The following is a 21,293-nucleotide window of genomic DNA, read 5'->3' on the forward strand; positions in this document are numbered from 1 at the left end:
ACCCCAAAGCCAATTATCGCGCGGACTGAGGTCTGGGGACCTGGGAGGCCAAGCATGACGAAAGTAGCGGCTGAGCACACGATCATCACCAAACGACGTTCGCAAGAGATCTTTCACGCGTCTAGCAATATGGGCTGGAGCGCCATCCTGCATAAACATCGTACGTTCCAGCAGGTGTTTATCAGCCAGGCTGGGGATGATGCGATTCTGTAACATATCGGCGTACCTCTCACCCGTCACGGTAGCAGTTTTGCTGTCCAGCGCCATCTGTTGGACATTATGTGAACTTTGTTTTTTTTTTTTTTTGTTCTAATAAAACCCCATGTCATTCCAAGCTTGTGTGTCAATTTTTACCTCTCTATCTACATTATTCCGTGGTTTATTAAGTTTTAAAATTTATACTGACTTGTTGATCACCCGGTATATTTCACAACTTGTAACGGTTAGATGGTATTAGAAATCACAACACCAGCCACTGGCTATCTCCAATGCGCTCAGTAGACGCAGCACAATAAACTTCTGTCTGATAACCTGTCAGCTGCCCACCAATCAGTATGGATGATGAAAGCACAATGCTAGTCCTCTATATAATACAGCAATGCTTAAACTCCGCCGTTTCTCATTTCTGGCTGTGGCTGTAGTCGTCTTCCGGACACCTGGAATAAACAGTGTGTAATCTCCAAGTAGGCGATGTCCACGTACAGCTTAGCTACACCCCGTATTGACTGTTCTGACACCACTCACTGCCGGTCCCACAGCTCCACACGTTCCTTACTGTTCCTCTTTTCGTCCAGTTGCCAGCACCACGCCACGCTGCTGGAGGACGGCCCAAGAGGTGGTAGCGCCGAAGATCACCTATCACACGAGCCCTCTGGTAGAGTGCGCCACCACAAATCGCCAGAAGTCTCGATCTCGGCAGTGGTAAGTGCAAATGTGCCGTTTCGGACGGCACAAAATGCAAAATAGGGGCAATTAGCAAGACTAGATACGGTGTTGCATAGTGTTAGTAAGATACTGAATACACATTCAAGACGGTATTAAAAAAAAGTAAAAGGAACATAAAACGTTAATTTCACAATGAATACTGCACATGTGGCAGTTTCTTTACCCATCAACATAATCACTCCAATATATCGTTCTTAATTTTAAGCTAGATTGCCATTTAGACTAGTATCCTATTGGCAGTAATGATTTTGCCTGGTCTGATCTCTTCTCAGAAAACAACTCTGTTCTGGTGCTTGTCGTAGGAGCAAGGACCACTGCTGAATAATCTAAGTCACGTTCTGAAATGCTCTTGATACATAATCTTGGTTGGCGCAAATTTTCAGTCTATTTTCAGTTACGAAACTGAAAACCCAAGCATAAAAATAATGAAAACTAACTTAGTTTGTGACTCACAGAAAAAAATTCATTCACTTCTCAGTTATAATTGTAGCTTCACACATCCTGCCCCTTACTGGATGGAGATCAAGCTGCTAATTTGTGTTACACAACGCTGGTAAGTACCTAACTGATGATTCTCCAAGTCAGAATGTGAATTTACCAACGACGCTTAAAAACGTTTTTCTTAAACGACCGGAGTTCTGCTCGCGAATGCAGTGGCTGGAAAGTTGATACATAGCAGGAATCTTTGATAAGTAATGATGGGTAAAATAAGCAGATGTGAAGTAGCAAGGGAAAGATCTTAAGATAATCATGGGATAAACATTATATTTCCTAAATAATCAAACTGTAATGGCGCTACCAAAAACGTATGCATAAGCACCTTGCATTACAGTTCATATTCATTAAACACAGACGAGGTTCTTTTGGTAAGATCATTTAAACACAGGTAAGGCATAGGAGGTGATATATTGGCTACTGGAGGGATGGGACGTTCTTTCTCCAAAACTGGTCAGAGCAGTCATAATCGCACAAAGCCAAACGTATGCTGAGGGCATTTTATTGAGGACAAACTCTACGCATCCTCTTGAGTACATCAGTGGACTACAACTCTTACTGTACAGACCAAACTATATTTCTGGCATCAGGGAACTAATTTCGTCGTGTGTCTTTCCACAATTACGCTCCAATTCAGAGCAGCTACTTCACAGTACAAGCTTGAAGAGTGGTTGCGCGAAGTAACAACGTGGACAGGTGTAACTTGCCACTAAGATTATTCACGAAGCAGAAAGAATCGAAACTAATGACAGAGAACGATTGTATATTATAAACTAAATAAAATGATTACACGTAAATTACAGAGGGAGTGTTACTACACAAAGAGGAACGAGAATTCGTATATGTATCACAATGATTTAGGAATGACAAAAACGCCAGAGAGATGGTTCCGTTGATGCACTTGATAATAAAAGACATGTTCATACGATTATCCTACCGAAGAAATGTTTTCAGCAGTGTAGAATACTGCAAGATTTTCGAAATACTCAGGAAAATAATAAGTTATAGGGAAGGACGGGCAAAATAGACAAGTACGAGAACCAAGAGGGAAACACTAGACTGGGAACACAAGAACGAAGGGTTCAGATTACAAAGAGTATAAGACAGGAATGTGGTATTTCGCTCATGTTATAGTCGAAGACGCAATGGTGGAAATAAAAGAAAGATTCAAATACTAGGATTAAAGTACAAGGTGAAAAGATATCAGTGATAAGATTCGCTGACGGCATAGGAAACAGCGCAGACTGTGCCGGCCGGAGTGATCGAGCGGTTCTAGGCGCTACAGTCTGGAACCGCGCGACCGCTACGGTCGCAGGTTCGAATCCTGCCTCGGGCATGAATGTGTTTGATGTCCTTAGGTTAGTTAGATTTAAGTAGTTCTAAGTTCTAGGGGACTTATGACCTCAGCAGTTGAGTCCCATAGTGCTCAGAGCCATTTTTGAGCGCAGACTGTACTAAATGGAATGAAATATCTGATGGGTATGAGTTTACGTCAGTAAACCGAAGAAAGACGCAAGTAATAAGGAGTAGCAGGAGTGAGATTAAAGGTAGACTTAACATCAAAATTGTGTCCATGAAGTAGATGAAGTTAAGGAATTCTCCTACCTATGAAGCAAAATAACACTTAACGGCCAAAGCATGGAGTATATAAAAAGCATATTAGTACAGCAAAGAGTGCAGTCCTGTTTAAAAGAAGTTCGCTAGCATTAAAGATAGATTTTAATTTTAGGAAGAAATTTTTGAGAGTGTACATTTCGAGCACAGCGTTGTACGGGCGACGAGAAGATGAAAGAGGAGAATCGAAGCAGCTGATACATCATGACGCTAAGGGTGTTGAAAATTAGGTGTATTGACAAAATGAGAAATGAGGACGTTCTCCGCAGAATCGACGTGGAGAAGAACATACGGGAAGGATTGGCAAGAAGGTACAGGCTGACCGTGTGTTGAGACTGTTATGAGCCGGACTACAGCCCCTGCCGTCTGATCCACCAGTCAGTCGCAGTTGGCCACGGGACGGCCTAAACACCAAGGCGAAGCCAGCGTGGAAGTATTTCGGCAGCCTTCAACAGATGTCGCTAGCGGCGGCGTGCGGCCTTAATTTTTGCGTGTGTCTATCAACTGCCACCAGTCACACTGAAGTGTGGTGCCATTCAGCATGAGAAGGCAATGGAGCGAAGCATAATATCCCTCCGCGTCAACAACCAATACCACAGCGTCACTGTACAATGAGGTGACAAAAGTCATGGGATAGCGGTCTGCACTTACATAAATAGTGGCAGTATCGCATACACGAGGTATAAAAGGGCAGTGCCTTGTAGGGGTTGTTGTATGTACTCAGTTGATTTATGTGCAAAGCCTTGTGATGCGATTACAGCCGCACAACGGGAATTAAAAGACTTTCAACACGGAATGGTAGTTGGAGCTAGACACAAGGGACATTCCACTCCGGAAACCTTTTGCGAATTCAATAGTCCGAGATTCACATTTTCAAGAGCATACTGAGAATACCAAGTTCCAGGCATTAACGTTCATCACGGAAAACACAGTGGCCGACTGCCTTCACTTAACGATCGAGAGCAGCGGCGTTTGCGTAGAGTTGTCATTGCTACCAGACATGCAACACTGCGTGAAATAACAGGTGAAATCAATGTGGAACGTACGACGAACTTGTCCACTAGGACAGGACGGCGGAATTTGCCTTTGATGGGTTATGGGAGTAGACAACTGACGCTAGTGAATTTTCTGACGGTACGAAATCGCCCCCAGGAGGTGCTCCTGTGCTCGTGACCCTATCGGTTGGACTCTAACGACTGGAAAAGTCTAGCGATATGAGTCCCGATTTCATTTGTTAAGAGTTGATGATAGTGTTCGAGAGTGGCTCAGACCACACGAAGCTAAGGACATAAGTTTTTAGCAAGGCACTTTGGAAGCTGGTGGTGGCCCCATAATGGTGCGGGCTTTGTTTAAATGGATTGACTGGGTCCTCTGGTCCAGCTGAACCGGAGTACCCTCCTTCTCTAGTGACCTCATTATTTGATGGGGCATTAAGCCTCAATCTCTCTTCCTTCTTCCAGTTCATTTTCGTCTATAATTGCACCACCATCTCAATACCACGAGCCGAAATCGTTGGGTTGGTGGATAGGAACCTGTTCCACGACCACCATGGTCATCGGAGTGTAGACCTCTTTTTTTGTAGGTGGGCGGTGGAGTCTCTGGTGAATGCCATTCCCGTAATATCAGAGAAGTACTTTATCGTGCGATTCACGCCACAACTGAAATACTAAACGCACAGTTGTACTTATCTAAATCTATGGATACATTGGAATCAAGTTGGAAGTCCAAGTTTTGAACACTTTTGTAACGTCCTGCATGGATTTACGCTCTTTTTGGGTTTCTTAATGAAATGTGACATACGATTCCTCGTCACATTCAACCCCCTATTAACTCTGACGTCCCGCAACGCTTTTTTTTTATCTACACTCTACGTGCAGTTCTCAGCAGACTCCTACCTTTGCAGTCAAGTGAAAAAAGGAACAAATCGGCAGTTCTTCTAACAGCAATTACTATATAAATATTTTGCTAAATGGATGTCATTGTTATTCATATGATTTTTGTGTACGTATCTAGCTGATCTAGTACACTAAATATATTTAACAAACAATGCAACCGTTCTCACCAGGAGGGCCACTAAACCTCGATCAGTGACAATCTGAGAATCTGGAAGTTAGTAATATTAGAAAAGACGGAGGTTCTGATATGAAGCGCCAGACTGTGGAAACGAAACAAATGAACATATTCTGCCAAACTCACAGATGCAGCGAGCGCGAAAACACGTGCACATGACAAGATTACTAACGCTGTCACCAGAAGGTGCGACAACAGCCGATTCACTGAAAGACTGTAAGTAACATCTACTCGTATTGTCGCTTTAAGTACTTTCTATGATCATTCTGATTATTTTCGTTCAAAAATAATTGTCTATTAGAGCTTTACATCTAAATAGAATTATAGCAAACTATTCGGTTGTTGAGTGCCACTCAAATGAGTGCCTGTATGTGAACAGTTCATGTCACTGAAGCACGTTATTATGGTTAGGAAAGGAGTAGAACAGAAATTAACGGTCATCTATTGAAGTGATGTAATTCTTTTTATTTTAAAAGAGAAAAATCACCGACAACGATCTTACTTCAAGGTAAGCTTCAACACTTATTTCCTGGCAAGCTCAGTATTTCTCCAACCACTCATTAAGCTACGGGACAAAACAATAACATCGGCGAATCCTTCCAGTCCCGCAGACCCCAACTGTGAACTTCCAGATATGATTTCCATACTTAAAAATGATTAGCTTACAGGCCTCTATCTATATCATTCACCTGCAATTCTTACTTAAGTATTTGGCAGAGGGTGCTTAGAAACCAGTTTCGGACTATTTCTCTACCTTTCCACTTTCGAGTGACACGTAAGAAAAATGAACTCCCAAATCTGTCCGTGCGAGCCCTGATATCTCTTATTCCATCAAAATTGTCATATCTCTCTTTGTAGGTAAGGGTAAAAAAATTGTCATTCGTGGGAGAAAGCTGGTAACTGAAATTTTGAGAAAAGGTTTCGCCGGAACAAAAAAAAAAACGGTTTTATTTTAATAATTGCCACCCTGACTTGCTTATGAAATACGCACTCTCTTCTGTTTTGTGATAACGCGAAACTGATCTTTTCGATGTCCTCCGTCAAACCTGTCTGGTAAAAAAAAACCATACCGCGCAACGATCCTCCAGAAGAGAACAGAAAAACGTAACTTAGGCAGTATCTATAGTAAGTTTTATGCGTCGTCTGTGTATTCTACCAATAACAAAGTCTCGCAGTTTCCTTGTGATGGTTCCAACCTAACTTGTTCGTGATTGTACGGCCTACGTATTTAGCTTAGTCGATAATCTTTACATCTGTATGACTTGTCAGGTAACTCAAATTTAATGGTACTTTTTTAGTACTCATACAGATTCCCGTCTAAATCATTTTGCAATTCGGTTAGATCTTGATTACTTTACCAGACGGCAAACGGCGGCATTCACTGCAAACAACCTTTGAGGGTCGCTCATATTGTCCCCTAAATCGTTTGTGTAGATTAAGAAAGCCGTTAACGCTCCCTTCAGCAACGCCAGATATTCCAATTTTACTAGATGACTTCCCTTCAATTACTACGAACTGTGCCTTTCTTAGAAGTAATCAGAAATCCAGTCGCACAACTGAGATGATATACCATAGGTAGACAATTTGGTTAGAAGGTGCTTCTTAGGAACTGTGTCAAAAGTCTCCTGTAAATTTAGAAATATGCAATCAACTTCCGATCCGCTGTCGGCAGGTCCCATCACTTCGTGCGAATAAAGAGCCATTTGTGTTTTACAAGAGCGACAGTCCTGAACACGGTCTGGTTACGTGTCAGTAGATCGTTTCTTCGAGGTATTTCATATTTTTCGAACACGGTATATATTCCAAAATGTCAATGATATGGGTCTATAATTCACTCTGTTACCTCCGTTTCCTTCTTTGTGTTCTGGTGTGACTTGCACAATTTTCCAGTCTTTAGGTACCGATATTTCGTCGGACAGGCATTATAAGACAAGAAATTGTAGCAATTTGATCAGCACATTCTGAAAGGAACCTAACTGGCTTACTATGTGGGCCAGAAGATTTTCCTTTATTAAGTGACGTAAATTGCTTCGCCACACGAAGAGTATGTGCTTCCAAATTATTCATGGTGGCAGTTGTTCCTGATGAGAGTCCCGGAATATTTACTGCATCATCTTTGACAGAAGAATTACCGAAAACTGTTTTGCAACTCCATTTTAGCGGCACAGTTGTCGGTAACACACTTCCCTCACGTAATGGCTTTATTGTACCTTGCCAGTGGTATACTTCATACATACGACCAGAATCTCTTCGTAATTTTTACCTGATTTCGTAACGGAAGTTCGTTATGGGAACTATTAAAGGCATTATGCGTTGAAGCTCGCACCAAGTTTTGAGGTTCTGTAAACCGTCTCCAATCTTGTAAATTTTCCATTCTTATATGTTCAGAATGTTTTTTCGTTTTTTCGGCAACAGTGTCTTGTATCCTGGGGGATCTGTACCGTCTCTTGTTAATATATTTCGTATAAAACTCTGAGTTCCCATCAACACAGTTTCTTTCAAATGAGCCACAGTTGGGCAAGTCTTACACAGTATGGGAAAAATGCGGACTGTCTATTAGAAATGTGTAAGCTAATTTTTATTTCCTTTTTTTAAACAGATATAGTTAGCGTTTATTCATTTATTTATTTATTGTTTATTCAAATGTTTCGGTATTACAACTCGCTACAACGACCTTATAGTAAACAAGGCTAGTATCTGTCGTGATTCCCTCTATTTGCTAAGGATTTATTGTAGCGGAGACGTCTAAGCTTTCTATGAGCGCAGTCCTTTCATCCGCTTTGTACTGATGGTTACTCAGTTAGTGTGTTACATAACTAATTAGGGTAAAAAACGCGATCCGAAGAAGCTTCGTCGTCTGTGTGCATTTCCCGACCTGGTTTCACTCATAAAAACTGAACAGTTTGCCATCCCGAGCTACTCTCTACGTTATGTCAATTTTTTCTTTATATATTTGATATAAATAAATTTTTGTGATGACATGAATTTGTTCTCACCCTACTGTTTCCACCTCATGAACATTCAAACGCCACATAAATGATTCCAAATCTTTGAAAGTAAAAGATCTATAGTGACTATCTCACTTTATGAACAGAAAGCGAACAAATAAAAGTTGCTGTTATACTATCAGAAAATTAGTAGGTTATATTAAAACATATTATAGTCAATATTGGAGGACAAATATTTTTATGATCAAAGAACTTGAGACTATATTAACGTGTAAACATGAGGTGCTATTGTGGACCGTGAAAATCTTGCGAAAATCGTTTAGAACATTAAAAACACCTGTCTTGAAAGACTACTAATAAGTCGTTAATTAAATGAAGATAACTACGAGTTTCCAGCATAGTTCAAGGAAGATAACTACGAGTTTCCAGCGGGACAATATACTTCTCTTAAACGGCGACTCTCCAGATTAACTAACGAACATTCTGGCAATCTTGAAAAAGTAGTCTGCCATAGTGTTTGCTCAGTACGAACGATGTACATCCACTGACGGAGTCTCACTATGAGGTACCTAAGACCATTCATGACCAAAAGTGTAAACTGCTGTAGCACAATATTATATGTCAAGTAGTTGGTATGTGGCATTGCCAAAATATGTAGTTACTACACTCTTCTATTAGTCCATCTCCTCCTTCCACCTCTCTTGTCAATCTACTCTTCCCCCCCCCCCCCCCCCCGCTCTGTACATCTGCTCCTACTCCCTCCTATTCCATCTCCTCCTGCTACCTCTCTACTTCCATATGCTGCTCCCTCCTCTCTTTGTCCATCTCCTCCTCCTCCTACCTCCTCACCTCTCCCTGTTCATCTCCTCCTCTTCCCTTTCTCTGTCCATCTCCCCCTCCCACCTCTCCCTGTCCATTTGCTCCTTCCCTCTGACTATGCACGTCTCTTCATTGCCCCTCGCTGTCCAGCCATCTCCTCTGACCCATTTTCTCCCCACATTATGACGATCACCCCAGTAGGGCGCTGGTGTTTCTTATCCCCACAGTATTCCATTCCAGCTTGTCAATAATGTGTGTACCAAACCTGACTCCAATCGTACCAGGGGCTTAGGACGAACTTTTGACCCGTGGCTTTGCCTGTGTATGCACGAGTCAGATATACAGGGTGAGTCACTAACTATTTCCACCTGGAATAACTCCGAAAGTATGATAGTAGCTGAAAAGTCTATAGGACAAAAGTTGCATGGGACAACGGTGCCCATAATGTGACGTTGGTTTTTTGTTGCTAGGTGGGGTCGCTTCAGAGATAAGAAGGTCGACTTTGCGTTTTTCAATGGGCTGCTATAGTTTGGTACTTATTTTCTGACAGCGGCTGTCGAGCCGAATCCAATGATGGGTAGCAGTAAGATCTTTCAAGGTCAACGAAGGTCACAAAGGTGGCATGAACGTCCATTTACAGAAGGTGTTCGAAGTGATGACCATTGGTATCAATGCAGTGCTGCAATTTTCTTATCATGGATTTAGTGGTATTCCTTATCACTTCGGCACTTATCGAACCACATGCTCTGTCAATTCTCTCTCTTATATCGTGCAAATAGTAAATAATCGCCGAATACGGCGTATCCATCTAACGTGCCATTGACATGCAAAGCCGCGCGGGGCAGCCGAGCGGTCTAAGGCGCCTTGTCACGGTCCAGGCGGCTTCCCCGTAGGAGGCTTGAGTCCTCCCTCGGGCATGGGTGTGTGTGTGTCGTCCTTAGGATAATTTAAGTTAAGTAGTGTGTAAGCTTAGGGACCGATGACCTCAGCAGTTTGGTCCCATAAGACCTTACCACAAATTTCCAACTGACATGTGAACACCATTCGACGGTTTCGCAATGCAGCACTAATAGGAACGGTAAGACTAGTAAAGTCGAATCAAGCGAATGTGAATGATGTATTCCTTCGATGAACAAGTCGATATGCTTCTCATTTACGGAGAGTGCCAACGAAATTCAGGGAGAGCTAGAGATTTTACGCTGAAAGATATTCTCAACGTACTCACCCTACACGTCGTACATTTAAATATGAGTATGACAAATTGACAACAACTGGATCTTTAACGCTTCGGAAACATATCCACCAAACGAAAGTTACTAACGAGGAAACGGAAATTGGTGTGTGTTTATGTCAATCCCTAAGGGACCAAACTGCTGAGGTCATCGGTCCTTAGACTTACATACTACTTTAACTAACTTACGCTAAGGACAATACACACACTCATGCCCGAGGAAGGACTCGAACCTTCGGTGGGAGGGACGACTCAATTCGTGACATGGCGCCTCTAACCGTGCGGCCACTCCGCGCGGCACGGAAATTGGTACTCTTGCCACTGTGGTTCGAGATCCTTGTGTCAGTTCGCGTCAAATTGCAAGGGAGTCTGGCATGAGCCAGAGTAGTGTTGTTCGTGTTCTGTATCGCCATAAATATCATCCTTACTTCAGATTCAGATTGATGACACATTAATTAATTTGATTTTGTTTACTGACGAGGCTACATTCACGAACCATGGAAATGTTAATCTGCATAACATGCATTTTTGGCAACTGAAAATCCATGTTGGCTGCGGCATGTTGCACACCAAAAACCGTGGTCGGTGAATGTATGGTGTGGGATTCTGGAGGACAGAATTATACGCCCCTATTTCATCGAAGGAAATCTAAATGGTAGGAAGTACACCACATTCCTGCAAGAAATATTAGGTCTTTTTTGGAAGAAATGCCTTTAGGAACAAGGAACAGAATATGGTATCAATACGAGAGGTGTCCGGCACATTTTTCGCTGGTAGATAGAAATGAGTTACAGAAACAATTCCCAAATCGTTAGATTGGACGCGGAGGGGATGTGTCGTGGCCGGCTCGTTCAGCAGACTTGACGCCTCCGTATTTTTTCTTGTTGGGATTCGTAAAAGACATTGTTTATAAAGACGTTCCATCTACACCTAAAGATATGCGAGAGAGAATTGTGAGAGCATGTGCTTCGATAAGTGCTGGTGTGGTAAGGAATACCACTCAATCCATGATAAGAAAATTGGAGCACTGCATTGATGCCAATGGTCATCACTTCGAACACCTTCTGTAAATGAACGTTAATTACACTTTTGTGACCTTCGTTAACCTTCAAAGACCTTACTGTTCCACATCATTTGTCCCAGAAACTTTTCAGCTCCTATCATATTTTGTGAGTTATTCTCGGTGGCAATAGTTAGTGACTCACGCTGTATTTCAGATACATTTAACACATTTCACAAGTATTTATACACTTATTTCTGCTGTATCTCAAGCGGATTTGCCCTGCAGTTTCATTTTAATGTCGCTCAAAGCTTAAGAAGGCATGTTTCATGAACTATGTCTCGTACAATGATGTAACTTATCTGGTATATTCAATATGTTAATATTGTCTGTCAGTTAGTAGTGAAGAAGTAATAGATTAAAACATCGTGTTTCATGCGGCAGTTTTACTGCATGAACCACAAAAATGTGGTAAGCGATAAACTCGATAAGCTTTTTTTCCTTTCATCATTTTGAGGGCTTCGTCAGCGAGGAAAAGTTTCACAATAGGTTTAAAATCATATGTAAAGTTTGTTGTAAGTATCTAAGCGCTCTCATTCTCAAATTCTGGATGACGAAAACATGGGTATTCGCGCGTAGTGGGGTACTCTGCTGTTTCACATACAAACCCCTCCCCGCCACTAGCCCAGTCCCGTCCCTTTAACAGATAGGTGGGTCTTACCCCCACAGCTATGATTTCCAGACAGTAGGTAATATGCGTGCCAAGTCTGATTGAGATTAGTACAGTGACTTAGGAGATGTGAAACATACATACATCCATCCATACATACAGATGTGCATCAATTTTTAAAATAGGAATGGATTTAATTCAATAGTCTGCAGTATTGCGCGATCTTTGCTTAACAATGAGTGACGCATGAAAGAAAGATATCGATTCACCTTTTATTGGCCACAGCATTTTGAGGAGAACACGTGCGTCGATGTCTGCTACGTCACTTCGTTATGAATTCTCTGGGAGGTAACAGGTTACATAATCAGTCGCAAGGTCCAGTGTGCCGAAATCCTGTAAGGTTACTAAGAGCCAAAATGAACTGCGCAATCTACATCTACATCCTTAATCTGAAAACCACTGAAGTAATTGGCGGAGAGTACTTCCCACTGTACCAGTTATTACGGTTTTTTTCTCGTTAGATTCACTTATCGAACGCGTGGTGTAATTAGTTTAATCCCGTCTTAGCGGTCCCTACGAGAACAGCACGTAGTTCGTTGTGGTGTATTCCTAGATTTCTCACTTAAAGTTCGTCCTTAAAGCTTTGTAAGTAGGCTTTCAGGGATAGTTTGCGTCTATCTGCAAGCACCTCCCAGTTTAGTTCTCCCCCTCCCCGCCCCCGCATCAACACCCCCCCCCCCCCTGCCCCATCTTCGTAACACTCTCCCGCGAGTCAAAGAAATCTGTGACCATTCACGCTATTCTAGTATGTAAACGTTCAAAATAACTCATTAGTCCTATGTATTATGGCTTCCACACATAAGACCAATATTCTAGAAAGTAATCTCCTTTGTAGACTGAGTACAGTTTACTTGTATAGTATCTACATATTACTATTATGCTACGCCTGGAGCACACTTGAATTTACTTCAACGACTCTCCATCTAAGCTAATATGCCGCATCTTTCCTACTGAGAATCCCAGTCCATTTACACATTTAGCTTGATAGCCCATCCGTCGTACTTTCGATAATAAACGTAGGTATCGTTGAGTCAGAACAAGAAATACTGCATCTTTCTTACTGCCTCAATCCATGGCTTTCAGGATAGTATGTGAGAGACGCACAATTTGGGCTTCGCATGATCAAAGGAATAAAATATATTACATTATAGTAAAAATTCACAACCGAGTAAGCCTGGAACTTTTGCCCCAGAGTTCATAGACAGTTCCTCAACGAGCAAAGGAACAAAGCGGGACCATCGCGCAGCGAATACGTAACCCCAGCCGCACAGAAAGGACACGCAGCCGTGCTGACGTCACCGAGCACCTGCGTGACCCTCGCAGCCGCGCAAGGACGTGAACTCGCCGACAGGCGCTGCCGTCGTTTCTTTATGGCGACAGCAACTGACAGGCTGCACACACACACTCCTCCTGACAGCTTACTCGCGTACCGCCTCCCGCATGACTCCCGCATGGACCTTGGTCTATAAATTCATTTCTAAGTCTAATTATCAAAGCTTTTGTAACTGCATTTTATAGTCAGAGTCCAAATACTTCCCCAGTTGTTACTGAGACATTCTAATTCAGTTATTGATATATTAAGGCATTAATATTAATTTTATAGATAGAGTCTTACCTAAGTATTAAAATCAGAAGGCAAGAATGATGCAATACACGAAAACAAAAAAAAAAAAAAAAAAAAAAAACAGAAAATGAGGGAAGATAAAAGAATGCAGCCCTACAAGATACAGAAGCGGAACCTATGGAAGAAAGGGAAAAAGTTATCGTAGTGCCACAGAGATAGTAGTGATATAAAAGACATATTTTCATTACATTGCTACATTTTGTGCCCTAATTATGCAAGTTAACTGTGGACTTTCTTTGTGGAAGAGTTCTGTCTTGTGTAAATTGGAATAACGTTTAATCATAAAATTGTTTCCCTTAGCCGTTTTATCACCAAAGGATATTCATAAAAAGCGGGTGAAGATCTGCTCTTTCATTTTCTACAAATCACAAGTGGTCAGATGAGTTAAAATGTGGTCGTGCTTGCCTTGTAGATGACCCACATGAATGTCGTCCCAAAGCAATCACCTGCAACACCCGTACTCCAGTCATTATTAAGGGAATTATTTTTGAAATATGAAATCATATCACAGTGGGTTCAAATGGTTCAAATGGCTCTGAGCACTATGGGACTTAACATATGAGGTCATCAGTCCCCTAGAACTTAAAACTACTTAAACCTAACTAACCAAAGGACATCACACATGCATGCCCGAGGCAGGATTCGAACCTGCGACCATAGCGGTCGCGCGGTTCCAGACTGAAGCGCCTAGAACCGCTCGGCCACAACGACCGGCATCAGAGTGGGAATATACAGCTTTCTATAATAATTTTGGTAAGCTGACACCAAAATAAAGATGAAAATTTAAACAGTGCAATCATCTACAACTGAAACGTAAAAAGCTATTTTAGCTAAGTAAATAAAAGCCAAATAATTATAAATAATACATTCGCCAATCACATAGGCCAAAGATATTAAGAAATCAGTTGATTACTGGAACCGATCGGGAGGATAACAACTGTCTTACTCAGAATCCTTCAGTTCAGTATAAAACAACTTGAATAAGCAAAACATGTAGCTCAGCAGTATGTGCTTCCACGTCAACAAAGAGCGTAGCCTCACTCTACAGTTTGCTTGGATTAAAAGATTTAATTCTTCATAGTGAACAAATTACTTCTCTGAATATAATTAGAAACCTTATAAATGTATTATAATACTATGTTGCTGGCGAGTATGAAAGAAAGGTTACTCATCATCCAAGCGAGATTACACGCAAAATAAGACGTTAATAAATATGTCGTTACTTTACACTTATGTCTGGTATTTTGACATTTACGCCTTTTATGAATTTACTTCTGTCTGCTTATGGGTTTCATCAGAACATATAAGAGCCGGGATGATGTGTGGGGTGATGTGATGACTATGGCTGTATTTTACACACATCATTGTAAATTGGTTTTGCTGTGTTTGTATCGCCTTAAACACCGAAAAAAGTCGTGAGGCACCTCCTAACATCATATCGAACCTCCTTTTGCGCGGCGTAGTGCAAGAACTCGACGTGACATGGAATCAGCAAGTCGTTGGCAGTTCCCCGCAGTAATACTGAGTCATTCTGTCTTCTACAGCGGTCCATAATTGTGAAAGTCTTCACAGTGCAAGATTTTATGCACAAACTGATCTCTGGATAACGTCGTACACTTGTTCTATGGGACTCATGTCGGGCGATCTGTCGCTCGAATTGTCCAGAATGTTCAAACCAATCGTGAACAATAGTGGCCCGATGACATGCCACATTGTCATCCATAAAAATTCCAACGTTTTTTGCGAACATGAAGTCAATGAGTGGCCGCAAATCGTCTGCTAGTAGCCAAACGTACACATTTCTCCGCACACACTCGAACCCTACCATCAGTTCTCACCAACTGAAATCGTGACTCATCTGTTCAGGTCACGGTTTCCCTGTGCTCTGGGGTCCAACGGATACGGTCACGAGGCCAGAAGAGGCGCTGCAGGCGATGTCGTGATGTTAGCAAAGGCACTCGCTGGTTGGTTGGTTTGGGGAAGAGACGAAACAGCGAGGTCATCAGTCTCATCGGATTAGGGAAGGACGGGGAAGGAAGTCGGCAGCGCCCTTTCAGAGGAACCATCCCGGCAAAAGGCACTCGCTTCGGCCGTCTGCTGCCACAGCCCACTAATGCCAAATTTCGCCGCACTGCCCTAACGGGTACGTTCGTCGTACGTCCCACATTGATTTCTGCGGTTATTTCACGCAGTCAACTCTACGCAAATGCCTGCCTGTTGTCTATTAGCATTGACAGCTCTACGCAAACGCCACTGCTCTCGATCGTTAAGTGAATGCCATCGGCCACTGCTTTGTTCGTGGTGAGAGGTAATGCCTGAAATTTGGTATACTCGACGCAGACTTGACTGTGTGGATCTCGGAATACTGAATTGCCTAAGGATTCCCGAAATTGAATGTCCCGTGTGTCTTGCTTCAACTACCATCCCGTGTTGAAAGTATATTAATTCCCGCCGTGCGGCCAGGATCATGTCGGTAACATTTTCAAGAGAATTGCATAAATGATAGCTCCGCATAGTAGAGTTGTGGCAGTTTAGCAATGTAAATTGGTTTACGAGTAACTTTTACTTCAGTATCGTTATTGTCGGGTCTAGACTAAGAAGTCACAGTTGCCTGAGCTCCGTGAATTCTGTTCAAAATACACTCCTGGAAATGGAAAAAAGAACACATTGACACCGGTGTGTCAGACCCACCATACTTGCTCCGGACACTGCGAGAGGGCTGTACAAGCAATGATCACACGCACGGCACAGCGGACACACCAGGAACCGCGGTGTTGGCCGTCGAATGGCGCTAGCTGCGCAGCATTTGTGCACCGCCGCCGTCAGTGTCAGCCAGTTTGCCGTGGCATAAGGAGCTCCATCGCAGTCTTTAACACTGGTAGCATGCCGCGACAGCGTGGACGTGAACAGTATGTGCAGTTGACGGACTTTGAGCGAGGGCGTATAGTGGGCATGCGGGAGGCCGGGTGGACGTACCGCCGAATTGCTCAACACGTGGGGCGTGAGGTCTCCACAGTACATCGATGTTGTCGCCAGTGGTCGGCGGAAGGTGCACGTGCCCGTCGACCTGGGACCGGACCGCAGCGACGCACGGATGCACGCCAAGACCGTAGGATCCTACGCAGTGCCGTAGGGGACCGCACCGCCACTTCCCAGCAAATTAGGGACACTGTTGCTCCTGGGGTATCGGCGAGGACCATTCGCAACCGTCTCCATGAAGCTCGACTACGGTCCCGCACACCGTTAGGCCGTCTTCCGCTCACGCCCCAACATCGTGCAGCCCGCCTCCAGTGGTGTCGCGACAGGCGTGAATGGAGGGACGAATGGAGACGTGTCGTCTTCAGCGATGAGAGTCGCTTCTGCCTTGGTGCCAATGATGGTCGTATGCGTGTTTGGCGCCGTGTAGGTGAGCGCCACAATCAGGACTGCATACGACCGAGGCACACAGAGCCAACACCCGGCATCATGGTGTGGGGAGCGATCTCCTACACTGGCCGTACACCACTGGTGATCGTCGAGGGGACACTGAATAGTGCACGGTACATCCAAACCGTCATCGAACCCATCGTTCTACCATTCCTAGACCGGCAAGGGAACTTGCTGTTCCAACAGGACAATGCACGTCCGCATGTATCCCGTGCCACCCAACGTGCTCTAGAAGGTGTAAGTCAACTACCCTGGCCAGCAAGATCTCCGGATCTGTCCCCCATTGAGCATGTTTGGGACTGGATGAAGCGTCGTCTCACGCGGTCTGCACGTCCAGCACGAACGCTGGTCCAACTGAGGCGCCAGGTGGAAATGGCATGGCAAGCCGTTCCACAGGACTACATCCAGCATCTCTACGATCGTCTCCATGGGAGAATAGGAGCCTGCATTGCTGCGAAAGGTGGATATACACTGTACTAGTGCCGACATTGTGCATGCTCTGTTGCCTGTGTCTATGTGCCTGTGGTTCTGTCAGTGTGATCATGTGATGTATCTGACCCCAGGAATGTGTCAATAAAGTTTCCCCTTCCTGGGACAATGAATTCACGGTGTTCTTATTTCAATTTCCAGGAGTGTACAATATTTGCAACTTTGTGCAAATGCTGTAACGAATGTGTACCAACAAAACTGGAGGACACTAGACCTCGATAATATATTAACGTTTTAGCAGATTTGTCTGTTATTCATTTACGGGTGTACCAACTTGCCCCAGAGCGTTGTTGTCACAGCGTACGAGCTGCTACACTGCAGGTAAGATCGGTTGACGATCCGTCCTCACATCTTTACTTCCGCCAGTACGTCACTCCCACCTTCCAAACTTCACAGAAGTTCTCCTGTGAGACTTGCGGTACTAGCACTCCTGCAAGTAAGGATGTTGTGGAGACATGGCTTTCCACAGCCTGTGCGCTATTCCAGGGCGAATTTTTCTCTCTTCAGCGGAATGTGCGCTGATATGAAACTTTCTGGCAGATTAACCCCGCGGCGGTCGCACGGGTCTGACAATTCCAGACATACTCTACAGGAAATAGCCGGTGTGGGTGTAGTGACCTGACTGACGCCCGGCGTGCCTCTTCCTCCACTCGACTTGTGCAAGCGGAAAATCTCAGCACGACTGCAGTTCCCACCCTGCTGTCTAACTGTACTTATCTTTGTTGCGTTTTCATTTGCGGGGTCCCCTGACCTTTCTTGTCGCAGTAAGTTTTATTTATTGTTCCTTCTGAGTACCATATTTTTATCATATCGGTTATTGACATTATGTAATGCATTTATTGCATAGTAGGATTCCTTAATAGGCCGTTGAGGCTCGGAGGTCTGTCACACCCACGCGACTGGTCATATTACTTTTCTCACAACACTTTTGTTTGTACATGGAGACGTCAACAGAGTTTTCTTTTGCTTTTTAGTTATGGAGGGAGGGCGATTTATATTACCGCCAGAGGACGACGATAGTGTGCGGCGAATTCACGCGATGCTCCTCGATGATCTTCCTGAGCTGGGATTACGCAACACCCCTAACTTCGAGGGTGAGAATGAATTTGAAGATGAGGATTCTGAAGGTGTGGCGAGTGACGACTGTTTAGAATCGAGGGAGGAAACATCTGATACGGAACAAGATAATTTTTCGGACGAAGATGGCATTGGCGACATTCTTCTTGGTCGTGATGGTGAAAGTATATGAACCAAGAAAACTCCGCCTGGAAATAGCAGAACCCTGCAAAGAAACATTACTGCACATTTGCCTGGTGTGAAAAGACAAGCACAACGTGCTACGACTCCTTTAGCCTGTTGGGAACTTTTCCTTGAGGCCGACATAATAAATACTACAGTTCAGTGCACAAACTTCCAAATTAGCACCAAAAAAATTTTCTCTAGAAAGGGATGCGAAGGATAAAAACGCTGTAGAATTGAGGGCATTTGTGGGCGTAAAATATATGCTTGGTTTGAAAAAAAATGAATCGTACAAACATCAAGAAAATATGGGCTAACAATACAACCGGTGAGAAATTTGCCAGAGCAGTGATGAGCATGCAAAGGTTTAGAATTTTATTACAAAATTTACGATTCGATGATAAACGAACTCGTAAAGAGAGAGAGAAACATGATAAACTAGCTGCAATTAGAGAACTTTTTGAGCAAATAGCTGGTAATTTCCAAAAGTGCTATACTATTGGGGAATATGCTACAACTGACGAAAAGCTTGAGGCTTTCAGAGAAAGGTGCCCTTTCAAGCAACATATACCTACGAAACCCGCCACGTACGGTGTAAAGATGTTTGCTCTTACTGGTGCACGGACCTTTTATACCCTCAATTTGGAAATTTATCCCGGGAAACAGCCGCCTGGACCCTTCTCGACTGGCATGTCTCCATACGACTTGGTGATGCGTCTGACGAAGCCTATACACAATACCGACAGAAATATTACTATGGTAGCTTTTCACTGGCCGAAGAATTGTTGAATAAAAGGTTGACAACGGTTGGGACGGTAAGAAAAAATAAAAAAGAATTACCACCTGGAATTGCAAATAAACAAAATTGGTATTGCACCCAATTCTTATTTGATGACATAAAAACTCTTATTGCACATCAGGCCAAAACAAATAAAATAGTTATCCTCTTATCTAGTATGTATCATCACGCTGTGACTGAAAGTGAAACAGGCGCCAGAAGGCCGGAAATAATTTCTGTTTACAATGTCACCAAATCTGGGATTGACACAGTGGATAGGATATGCAGTTCTGTGAATGTGGCCAGAAATACTCGACGTTGGCCAATGGCCGTTTTCTATTCATTGCTGAATGTTAGTGAAATTATTGCAATGGTAGTGTACAGTTCGCAAAAAAATACTCTTCCGAAAAAAAGGAGTACCTTTTCGAAAGAACTTGTTTTTGGTCTTGTTGCTGAGCAGGTGAAACGGTGGAAATACATGCAAAATCTTCGCAGGCAAGGAGATCATCGATCGACAACTTATTTGCAATATTGTATCCACAACCATCGAGTGGAACCAGTTCTAAGACATCGAACCAAGGAAGGAAAAGATGTTACGATTGTTCGAGTAATACTGCATGAAATGCCAAAAGTACATTTGCATAAAGGACCATTCCATCTTCGTTTGTAAATATTGTTATAATTACTGTTTATAAGTAAATAATAAGTAAAGATTGTTCAAACGTAAAGCAAACTATTAAAATATGTGTCTCATTTATAAACATTGTTTATTAGTATATATTTCCTGTAACAATTCATTATAAATGTAACTTGAAAATACATGTATTATGATGATGAGGTCCCACACTCCGAGGAGCGTAGGGGACGATTCGGGAGACCCGCACGGCCGTACTAGGCAAGGTCCTAGCGGAGGTGGTTTGCCATTGCCTTCCTCCGACCGTAATTGGGATGAATGATGACGATGAATACGACACAACAACACTCAGTCATCTCGAGGCAGGAGAAATCGTTGACCCCACAGGGAATCGAACGTGGGACCCGTGCGCGGGAAGCGAGAACGCTACCGCAAGACCACGAGCTGTATTATACACGTTGTTGTATTGAGTTTCGCTTTATTGGAGTCTACAACGATGGTAAACGTATGACATGACTTAGAATTAAATATACAACATTAAACAGCTAAAATAACTTTAGGGTCTGTGAGGCCCGGTGCGACCGCTCCCGTTACCACGAGGAGCACGACCTCCGACGTGTTAAAAGTGCGTGCCAGACTGAGACTCAAACTCATGACCTTTGCCTTTCGCGGGCAAGTGCTCCACTAGCAGGTGTCCATATGCTTTTTGACCAGCTAGTGTATGTACAATCCAGGTTACACAGAACACTACAAACGGCTAAGAGGGAAGCAAGTCCTTCACTACTGGAATACTTGCTAGTCTTTATGTTTTAAGCCTTATTTATACAAATCGATTAAACGAACGTTCTAGATTAACTTACGAGTGTTCTATCGATTGGGCATGTAAAATTCCGTTTTATAATCGTTTTGTTCGTAACGGGAAACAAGCCGATGCTTTCCGTCGACACTGGGCGTTTGTTTGAGATGAGTACAGCTGCACATTGCAAAAACCAAATTGCAGATATCTGCCGAAAAACAAGAGGAAATGCACCTGACAACTCTTACGAGGGACATCCTATATCTCTGATCGCTGCGATAGTGGTAGCATTGTGGAACTTCAACGAGGAACAACTTAGCGCTCCAAAAAGTATGTACTGTAGTATACCTTATCCTTGTTCCTCTTTTGCGTGTAACACAGCTGTACTTGTGGCTTCCTTTTGATTACTGCTCGTACTTAATCTGGCTTGATCATCTCCGTCCAGCAACTAGGAA

This window comes from Schistocerca nitens, chromosome 2 (assembly GCF_023898315.1).
Source record: "Schistocerca nitens isolate TAMUIC-IGC-003100 chromosome 2, iqSchNite1.1, whole genome shotgun sequence".
NCBI lineage: Eukaryota > Metazoa > Arthropoda > Insecta > Orthoptera > Acrididae > Schistocerca > Schistocerca nitens.